This window comes from Myotis brandtii, unplaced genomic scaffold (genome assembly GCF_000412655.1).
Source record: "Myotis brandtii unplaced genomic scaffold, ASM41265v1 scaffold303, whole genome shotgun sequence".
Classification (NCBI taxonomy): domain Eukaryota; kingdom Metazoa; phylum Chordata; class Mammalia; order Chiroptera; family Vespertilionidae; genus Myotis; species Myotis brandtii.
This window is the reverse complement of record NW_005361573.1, coordinates 862,300-871,521: the sequence shown is the minus strand read 5'-3', so window position 1 is coordinate 871,521 and position 9,222 is coordinate 862,300. Positions and strand designations below refer to the sequence as shown.

At 47.2% G+C, this 9,222-nt stretch overlaps 1 long non-coding RNA gene across 1 annotated transcript in view; it reads left to right on the top strand.

The window, feature by feature from the left end:
• LOC106726682 overlaps positions 1-9,213 on the top strand; it is a 12,262-nt gene extending 3,049 nt beyond the window's left edge. The window contains exons 2-3 of the long non-coding RNA XR_001362750.1: positions 4,005-4,118; positions 8,691-9,213. This is a non-coding gene — a long non-coding RNA (uncharacterized LOC106726682). The remainder of the gene's footprint in view (positions 1-4,004; positions 4,119-8,690) is intronic.
• The last annotated feature ends 9 nt before the right edge of the window (positions 9,214-9,222 follow it).

Here is a 9,222-nt window from a genome sequence, read left to right as displayed (position 1 = left end):
CCCTTGCCCCCCCCCCCCCCACTTGGCCCCTTGAGTCAGCTGGTACGCCCGGTGGGACTTGTGAGTGATAAAATTCTCTATTTTCCTTGCAGCCTTTTGTTTAACTGTGTTTTAGCATTCATCCCCACCCCCCCTCCAATTTAAAATCTTCATTCAACAAAGCCACAATAATCTTGTTGAGTGCAGATTCCGACTCAGTAGGTAATGGAACTTGAGATTATGCATTTCCAACAAAACCCCAGATGAGGCTGTTGCTGCTGGTTTTAGGAACAGCACCGTGTTCTAAACCATTCTATCGCGGTCCAATAGAATATTCTGTGCGGATGGCAACGTTCTGTATCTGTGCTGCCCAATTCGGTAGCCACCAGAGACATACATGGCTGTTGGGTACTTGAAATGTGGAAAGTGAAACCGAAGAACTGAATTTTTGATTTTACTTCATTTTAATTATTTTAAAATCAAATAGCCACATGTGGCTAGCAGCTATTGCATTGGACAGCACAGCTCTAGACAGTGAGCTCTGTGTGGGCAGGGACCATATTTTTATCTCACTCTCAACTCCCCATCCCTTAGCAGAGTGCCCGGTTCATATCTGGTTCTTAATAAATATTTATGGACCACATAATGACATAATACAATTGGAGAAGGAGTTTTAAACCATGTTTATTAGAACCGAATGGTTATAAGTGACCAAATCCTACTTTGAACTTGAACCTACCAAATACCTTATTGGCTCTTATAATGCAATTGCGTAAAGATCAGGGGAGGATTGGAGCCAGAAACTAATTCAACAACAAACTTTTTCTCTAGCCTTTTGTCTGCATGCATGTTGATTCATTCCCTCAAGCTAGTCATGCTCACTGGATCCAAGCCAGTATCATAGGTAGCTCTGGGCCTCTAAACCTAGAATCACATGAAATAGGGTTGTTTCCCAGGGAAGTTCTCTGATTGGCTAGTCCTGGGTCATGTGCTAATTCCTTGACCAATCACTGTGGCAGAAGCAATAGATTCTACTGGCCCAGCTGGACTCAAGGATGCCCCTCCACAGTCAGGGATGTCTTCCTCTAGACACACCAGGTTGGAGTGAGGAGAAGCAGTTCTCACAAAGATGGGGTATCCTCTTCTAGGCCAATAGAACAGTAAGTGTGGGGAGAGGGGTGGAGTGAGGGTTTCCAGCTTCTGTAAATAGTTGTTGAAACGTATTTCTTTGAACTAGACAGAAGATAGGAAATTGCCTTCTCTGATGATGTCTAAAGGCATGAGAATAAGATTCCCTTGGCCAAATCGGTTTTCCTCTACTCTCCCTGGCGCCATGTAAGTGAGGCCATGGGGTTCTGGAAACCAAGGCATCCATGGGCAGGCACCATTGGATATTGAAAACTGAGCAGGAGTTTGTTGGACTGAGACGTGGAAGGAAGGAAAGAGCGTTCCAAGGAGGAGACACAGCATAGGCAAAGGCAGGGTGTGGCCCGAACACTGCCTGTGGGGGAGGAATGCAGAGTCCCCTCAGGGGCGTGGACAGGAGTGGTGGACAAGGGAGCAGGAAGTGGACTTGAGGCCAGACTGCAGGAGGCCTTGAGTGCTGACTGAAGGAGCTTGGGCTGTCGGCAGTGGGAAATGGGAAGCCATTTGGAGGTCTTACGCAGAGGGGTGGTGTCGTCAGAGCTGTGTGTGCTCTAAGATTGCTGTGTCTGGGTTTGGAGGATGGACAAGCTGGTGATGGGAGGCAGGGTGCCAAGGACGAAGGCTGTCCCCATATGTCTTTAAGGAACTGCTGCCTCCAGGGTGGGCGGTGGAACACCAAGCTCTGTTCTGGCTGCTGGTGTCCTCTCTCCCTGTCTCGCGTGCAGACCTCAATCATATTGGATCCTGGTCTCAGCTCTGCCACTTCCCAGCTCTGTGACCTTGGGCAGGTTACCTTATTTCCTGGAGCCTCAATTTCCCCATCTGGAAAATGGGGGCAGGAATACCTGTCCATGTACATGGCAGTTGTGAGATTGCAAGGCTAGCATGGATGTATGTGATGGCCCCAGACCAGTAAACCCCAGACCTGCACATAGTAAGAGCCAGGGGTGGTGCTGTTGTTACGAATGGACTCTTGCACCTGAGTGTACTTGCATGTGAAAAGTTTGAACAGTGAAGACATGGAGGGAAAATGATATTCAAATTACCGAAGCTACCTGGAGCAGCTCTGTAACCAGGTCAGGCTGACGTCTCCTTAACTCCAAGGTAAAAATCCTCCAGCTCACATGCCCATGGTCCTTCCCTGCTTCTCCCCGGAGACTCATGTGTCTAAATTGGAATGTGCCAGAAGAGGCTGGTTTCCAAGAGCATTTCCCTGAGGCCAGGCTGGAGTCTCCAGGGAGAATTGAGGGCATCGTCCTGCATTTTAGACTGCACCTGGGATTGACCTGTTTGGCAGTCCTGAAAGCCACATGTCCCAGTGGAAAAACCCCAGCGCGGAGCCAGGACGAACCAGGCCTGGAACTGCAAGTTCGCAAGTTCAGGCCAGCTGCACTTCACCTCGGTAGGCCTCAGTTTCTCCATTCAGAAGATGGGTACAGTATCATCCACATGGGGCTGTTGGAGGATTAAGTCACCTAATGCATGTGGTACATGGTCACGTGACCGTGTCTCCAGTTTGGGATCAGGAATGTGCATGTATTGGTCCCTGTGATGCCTAAGCCCCCTGCTAAGTGCTAACAATACAGACAAGAAAGGCATGGATCCTGGCTTCAAGAGCAGTCTTGGGGTACAGGTAACTGAACGCACCATAAATGATATGAGATAGTCAGTGCTTAGTACTCTTCTTCTCTATGACAGGTGTGTCAGTGTATGTTGAATAGGATTTTTCCATGAAGTAATGATATACTTTGAGATAGTGTTCATGCTTCAGGTGCTAGGGCCCTAGAGTTTATTTAAATCATCACAAACACTAAAAGTAAACTGTCTATACATAAGTCTGCTGATGTCATCTATATATATAAAAGCCCAGTGACCTGAATGACGGAATGATGGGAATGACCAGTTGCTATAATGTGCACTGCAGCAGCCAACCAACCAGCCCAATCAGGCCCCAGTTGGCCGCCCCCCAACCTCCCACAGCCCCTCCCCCTGGCCGGCCCTGCCCCAGATTGTCCCCCTCCCTACCCGGATTGGGGGCGGGGCTGGCCGGCCGACCTCCCGTGGCCCCTCCCCCTTGCCGGCCCATTCAGCCCCCATCAGGGCGGGCCAGCCAGATTCCACCCGTGCAAGAATTCGAATTCATGTACCGGGCCTCTAGTAATAATGATAAAGTACTGTGATAGCATATCTCACTTGGTCTTTAAAACAGACATAGTATCTAATGGGTAGTTATTGTCCCTATTCTACAGATGAGTTAGCAAAAGCTCACAGAGGTGAGATGACTTGCCTAAGGTCACACAGATCAGAAGAGCTAATCCCCACCCCCACCCCCTCCTTGTTGCTAAAATACACTGCAGGGAACAGCCTCAGGAAATGTATGGCAGTCAGTGAACTCTGAGGGGCTTGGCCAGGGGAGTTTGTCAGACCACCAATATGGTTGAGCATCCACTCCATTCCAGACCTGCTGTCTGCACGGGCTGATTCCTGCCCTTGTGCAGCTTGCAGTCCAGAGGGGAAGATAACCATGCGATAATAGTTCTAATGGCTGCTCTTAAGAGGCCCTGCTCCCCTGCTCACAACCAATGTACCAAATCAACTGATGCTCACTCTGCCTTCTGACTGATCCATGCTGACCGATCCATGACCTCCTAAAGATTAGCAGCCTGAGCCATCCCTGTCCAAGCTGGGACTCCACCAATGGACAGTCTCTACTCTGGGGCCCCTGCGGGACTGGTCTTTCTCAGAACTCTGCTGTAGCCTGAGGCTCTTCCTGCCCAGTCTTCTTCCTTCTCTTTCTCCTTTCCCAGGCGTTAGGCCCGCACCCCAGTCTGAAGGCTCTGCCTACTCAATCCTGCTCCCTCTCTCCTTAACCTCCACAGGGGTTTCCTCCAGTGAGTCCATGCACTTCTAATTCCATCTCGGTGCCTGCTTTGCAGAGGCCCCGAACTCATTGGGCATGCCGTGGAGATGAGGGTTGCTGGGAGTCACGATGGGTGAGTAGCTGGGGTCTCAGATGGGAACAGTGTTCCTGGAGGATGGGATGGTGGGAGAGGGCATGATAGAAAGAGAATAAGTTCAAAAGTAAATGAGTCTGCTTCTTTCTGTCTTTATTTTAAAAATACGTTTTTATTGGTTTTTAGAGAGAGAGGAAGGGAGAGGGACAGAGAGATAGAAACATCCATGAGAGAGAAACATCATCCATTGGCTGCTTCCCACATACCCCCTACTGGGGATCAAACCTGCAACCTGGGCATGTGTCCTGACCGGGAATCGAACTGGTGACCTCTTGGTTCCTGGGTCGATGCTCAACCACTGAGCCACTCCAGCCGGGCAGAGTCTGCTCCTCTCTGGTGTTCACACTTGCATGACTCATTTAACCCTTCTGTGTCTCAGTTTTATCCCCTGCAACATGGGAATAACAATAATAAGGATATTACCTCCTTCCTAGAATTGTCAGATTAAAAGAGATGCATGCTTGCCTGGCTGGCGTGGCTCAGGGGTTAGCGTAAACCTATGAACCAGGAGGTCACAGTTCGATTCCTGGTCAGGGCACATGCTCAGGTTGCGGGCTCGATCCCCAGTAGGGGGCGTGCAGGAGGCAGTCGATCAATGATTCTCATTGATGTTTCTATCTCTCTCTCTCCCTCTCCCTTCCTCTCTGAAATCAATAAAAATAAAAGAAATGCATGTTTAATGGCTCAGCTGTGTCCTTCGGAGGCCATGGGAGAGAGAGCCTTAGTGCAGAACCAGGAGGAGCCTGCCTGGAGATGTCTTACTTTTCAGTGGCCTCTGCAGACTCTGAATGAGCTCCTCCAGCTCCTCTTGCAGAAATTAGACCGGACGAGGCTGGCATGAGCCTCTCTCCTCTCTGCCCACAAATATGGCCCCGGGGAAAGGGTCCACCTCCTGGGTGTTTTGGCGGGGATGTGTGGTGTCACCATGGCAGACTGACCATTATCTGGGTCATTTGATCCTGGGCAACTGCCAAATCAGATAAGTCGGATGGTTTGCCCGCCTCTCTGGATCAGATGTCCTGAGTAATGGCCCTTATCTGCATCTGGCCGGGTCCTGGGCGGACAATCCCCCTTTCAGTGAGCCTGAAATGAAAGCTGGTTTCAGCAGGTATGTTCAAGGTCAAGGCTTAGGAGAGGATGCTGATTTAGAGGCCTACATTCACCCGCTTTCTTACATGGCTTGATTCATGACGGTCCATAGGCATCGGTAACTAGTAAAGGTTAAAATGACTGGAGCTGGCTAATTTTCACATTAAAACATTTTAATTGAAGTGCAATACATGTCCCTGAGAGTACAAATAAGAAGTGTCAGCTCATGCATTTTCACAGAGAACACCCAAGTCCCCAGCATCCAGGTCTACGAAAGGAACATTATTAGCCCCAAGGCCCTTCTAGCAAGAACCCCCCCCCCCCGCCCCGCCCCAAGGCATAACCACGGTGCTGACTTCTAGCAGCCTGGTTAGTTTCGAAGTTATGGAACTTTTTATAAGTGGCAGCAGACAACATCTTTAGGGCTGGCTTCTTTTGTTCACATTATGTTTGTGACATTTACCCAAGAGGCAGTAGTTCTTTCGTTCCCATTGCTGGGTAGTATTCTGTTGAATCCAACACCATCCATTCTTCCATTGATGGACATTTGAATTGTCCCCAGTTTGGGGCTATTACAAATAGTGCATTCTACCCACCACGCGTGTTTTTGTGATCACAGCGGCATGTTTGTGTTAGGCGTCAGGCTTTTTACTTTAAACATATAAATTAGAAATGGGTGGGCTTATTATTCTCGATCTCTTTCGTGATGATATAAATATACTTTAGGGTTGGGATATAAAGGGCGCAACCACATTAGGGGTGCCCGGCTGCCTCTGGGATCTGTGTCTCAACCTTAGCATGTTCCCCATATGACCATCATTGGCCCCTGGAAGTAGGTTTTGTGGGAAGAGCTCCGCAGCAGAGGCGCAGCCTTCCCCACTGGGGTCCCTCCACACCTCAGATCTTCGATTCTGCCTTTACCCACAACATGACCTCACACCATTTATTCAACCTCTCCAGCCTCAGGGGTTTCATCTGTAAAGAAGGTTAGAAATGGGGGATCTTTTTAGATGTTTCCAGTTCTCAAATAATTTGAAATTGACTGCTGTCAATGATTAATTATGAGAAGAATAGCTATCGTTCATTGAGTGATTACATTGCTTTAAATAATTTATGCAAATTGTTTCATTTCATTCTTCCAAGATTTATTAGCCCCATTGTAATGATGAGAAAACTGGAGCCCAGAGAGGTTAAATCCCTTACTAAAGACACCCAGCAAATGTCAGAACAGGGGTAGGAATAAGGCCAGTGCCACTCTAGCCTTCACTCTCAACTGCTGCCTCAGTTGTTTTTTTCCTTTATTTCAGGCATACAAAAAAATGCAGAGAACATAACTTCTACGTATCCACCAAATTGTCTTAGAGATGAAACATTTAAAACACAAGTTAGAATTCTCTGGACTCCTCTCTGCTCCGACCCCTCCCCCAGAAGTGGTAACCTCTCTCTTGAATTTGGTGTTCATCATTCTCACATATGTTTCTATATTTTTACCATACATGTATGTACTCATAAAAATATACTGAGTTGTTTTTCCTGTTTTTGAATTTTATTCAGTGGTACTGTTCTGTGTATGTCCTTTTCGCTGCTAACTATTTTCCCCGACTCAACACTATAATTTTGAGCTTTCTCCACCATGATAGAGTTCTAGTTCATTAATTTTCACTGCTGCCTAGTGTTCCCCTTTAAGGATATATTCGAATTGATCCATCTATTCCATTGTTGATGGACATTTAGATTCTTTCACTTTCCTGCCATTAAAATCTGCTGCAGAATGCTTTTTACTACATTTATGTACCGTAATAAATCCCTTCTTTTACCAGAATTTTTCTTTTTAATCCTCACCTAAGGATAGGGAGGAAGGGAAAATGGGAGAGAGAAACAATGATGTGAGAGAGAATTCTGGACTGGAGCCCCTATTTTGTTATATGTGTTGAAAACACTGCATCTGTTTTCTATGGTTTGACTTCACTCTCTTTTTAATGGTGTCTTTTAATAAAGAGAGGTTCTTCTGATTTTAATGTAATGAAATATATCAGTGTTTTTCTTTATGGATATGCAACCCAACCAAGGTCAATTTGTGTGTATGGTGTGAGGTAGGGGGATGGAAAAACTCAATATTAGAAAGATGGCAAGTGTCCTCAAATTGACCTGTAGACTCTGTACCATCCCAATCCAAACCTAATAGGTCTTTTGTTGTTGTTGAATAAAGGACTTGATCAATTGTATATGCTACACTGTATATGCTACAATGTATATGCTAATACAAAAGGCCAAGAATAATTTTCCAGGGGGAAAGAGAAAGAATACGTTTAATTGATATCAAGACTATTATAAAACTGTAGCAATTGAGACCATATGATAAAGATAACCAAATAGATAGCACAAAGATAACCAGTTTGACCAATGGAACTGAATGGAGAGCCCTGACCTGGCCCCTCCACACACGGGGGCGTATGCTTTATGAGAGCAGTGGGGGAAAGATAGTTCTTTCAGTAAATTGTGATGGGTCCATTGGACATCCATACGGTGGGAAGAACAAACCACGACACGATGCCGCAATGCTCTGATCTTTCATGTTTTTATGATGATGAGAGTGATGATTATAACATCACCATTATGTTTTTTTTACAGCTTTTGCCACTCTCAAGGTGTTTTCTAATCTGTCATTTTCCCAACAGCCCTATCAAGCAGGCAGGGAAGACATTATTCATCCTTTCATAGATGATGAAGCATAGGCTCGAAGGCACAAGTGACCAGCCCAAGGACCTTGCCTAGCAGCTGAGTCTCATCTGCTTCATTGCAATCCTGGGGCTCTTTTACTTCGTGGGGAGCCCAACTCCCATTCCTATGGGGGATTAGGGAGATTCTCTTTGTGTCAACAGCTTTTACATGGAGGTGTAAAAAAAAAAAAACACTGGGAGGAAATACATGAAGATGTTAATAACCATTATCTCTGGGTGGTGGGAATTGGCTTCGCTAGTTTTCCTTCATACTTTTCAGCATTTTCTGAATGATCTTTCAGTAGAGAATTAGTTGGGAAAACAATGTGCTTTAATAAAATAAGTGCAGATACCGATTCTTGTGGCTAGTCCCAACAAAGACTAGTCTGCCCATGGCCACCTTAGAACCTCTCCTTGAGCCCAAGCTTAACAGGGACTGGTTTGGAGTCAGAAAGCCCAGGGTTCAAATCCCAGCTCTGCTACTTTCTAGCTGTGCCAACCGATGGGTGAGCCTCTTAACCTCTCTGGGCCTCAGTTCTCCCATCTGAGAAATGGAACTTCCCCCTGGGTTGTTAAGATGACGTAATAAGATCAAGTGTTTAAAACTACATAACTCAGTGTGTGGCACTGAGGAGGCTGTCAGTCAGTGGTGGATCTTGTCACAGGCCCCTTCCCCAGAGATTTGCTGTGGGTCCTTTGCAGGTGGGCGTGTCTATCATTATTTATTGTTCCCACTTTACAGATGAAGAGACAGAGGTCTAGAGGGGATGCTGAAACATACCCAAAGTCACAGAGCCCGGAAGGGGTCCTCTGAAACCGGCTCAGAGAGGGTAAGTGACCAGCCAGAGGCCACACAGCTTAAACCTACTGCCTGTTAAAACAACAAACAAAACACCAGAAACCAAACTGCCCTTTATCGGGATGTTTACTATTTGTGAGTCACCCAGTTAAGCCTCTTGAACAGCAACAGCAGCAGCAGTGAAGACTCTGCCTGTATTGAGTGCTTACTCAGTGCCAGGCATCTTGGTATTTGGCACAATAGTCGCGGTGAATGTTCCAAACGACCCTAGGACATGGGTCTCCGCAGCCCATTTTCCAGAAGAGTAAAACTGAGGCTTGGAGGAGGCGGCCCTTGCCAGAGCTCCCCAGCAGGCCTGGCCCTGGCTCTGCCCAGCCACCCGGGAGGCGGCGGGAGGGCCAGGTGGCATGCAAGGAGTTAAGCGGTAGGCAGTGCTGTGGCTCCGTGTGAGGAGCGCGCCGGGCTCTGCTGGCGC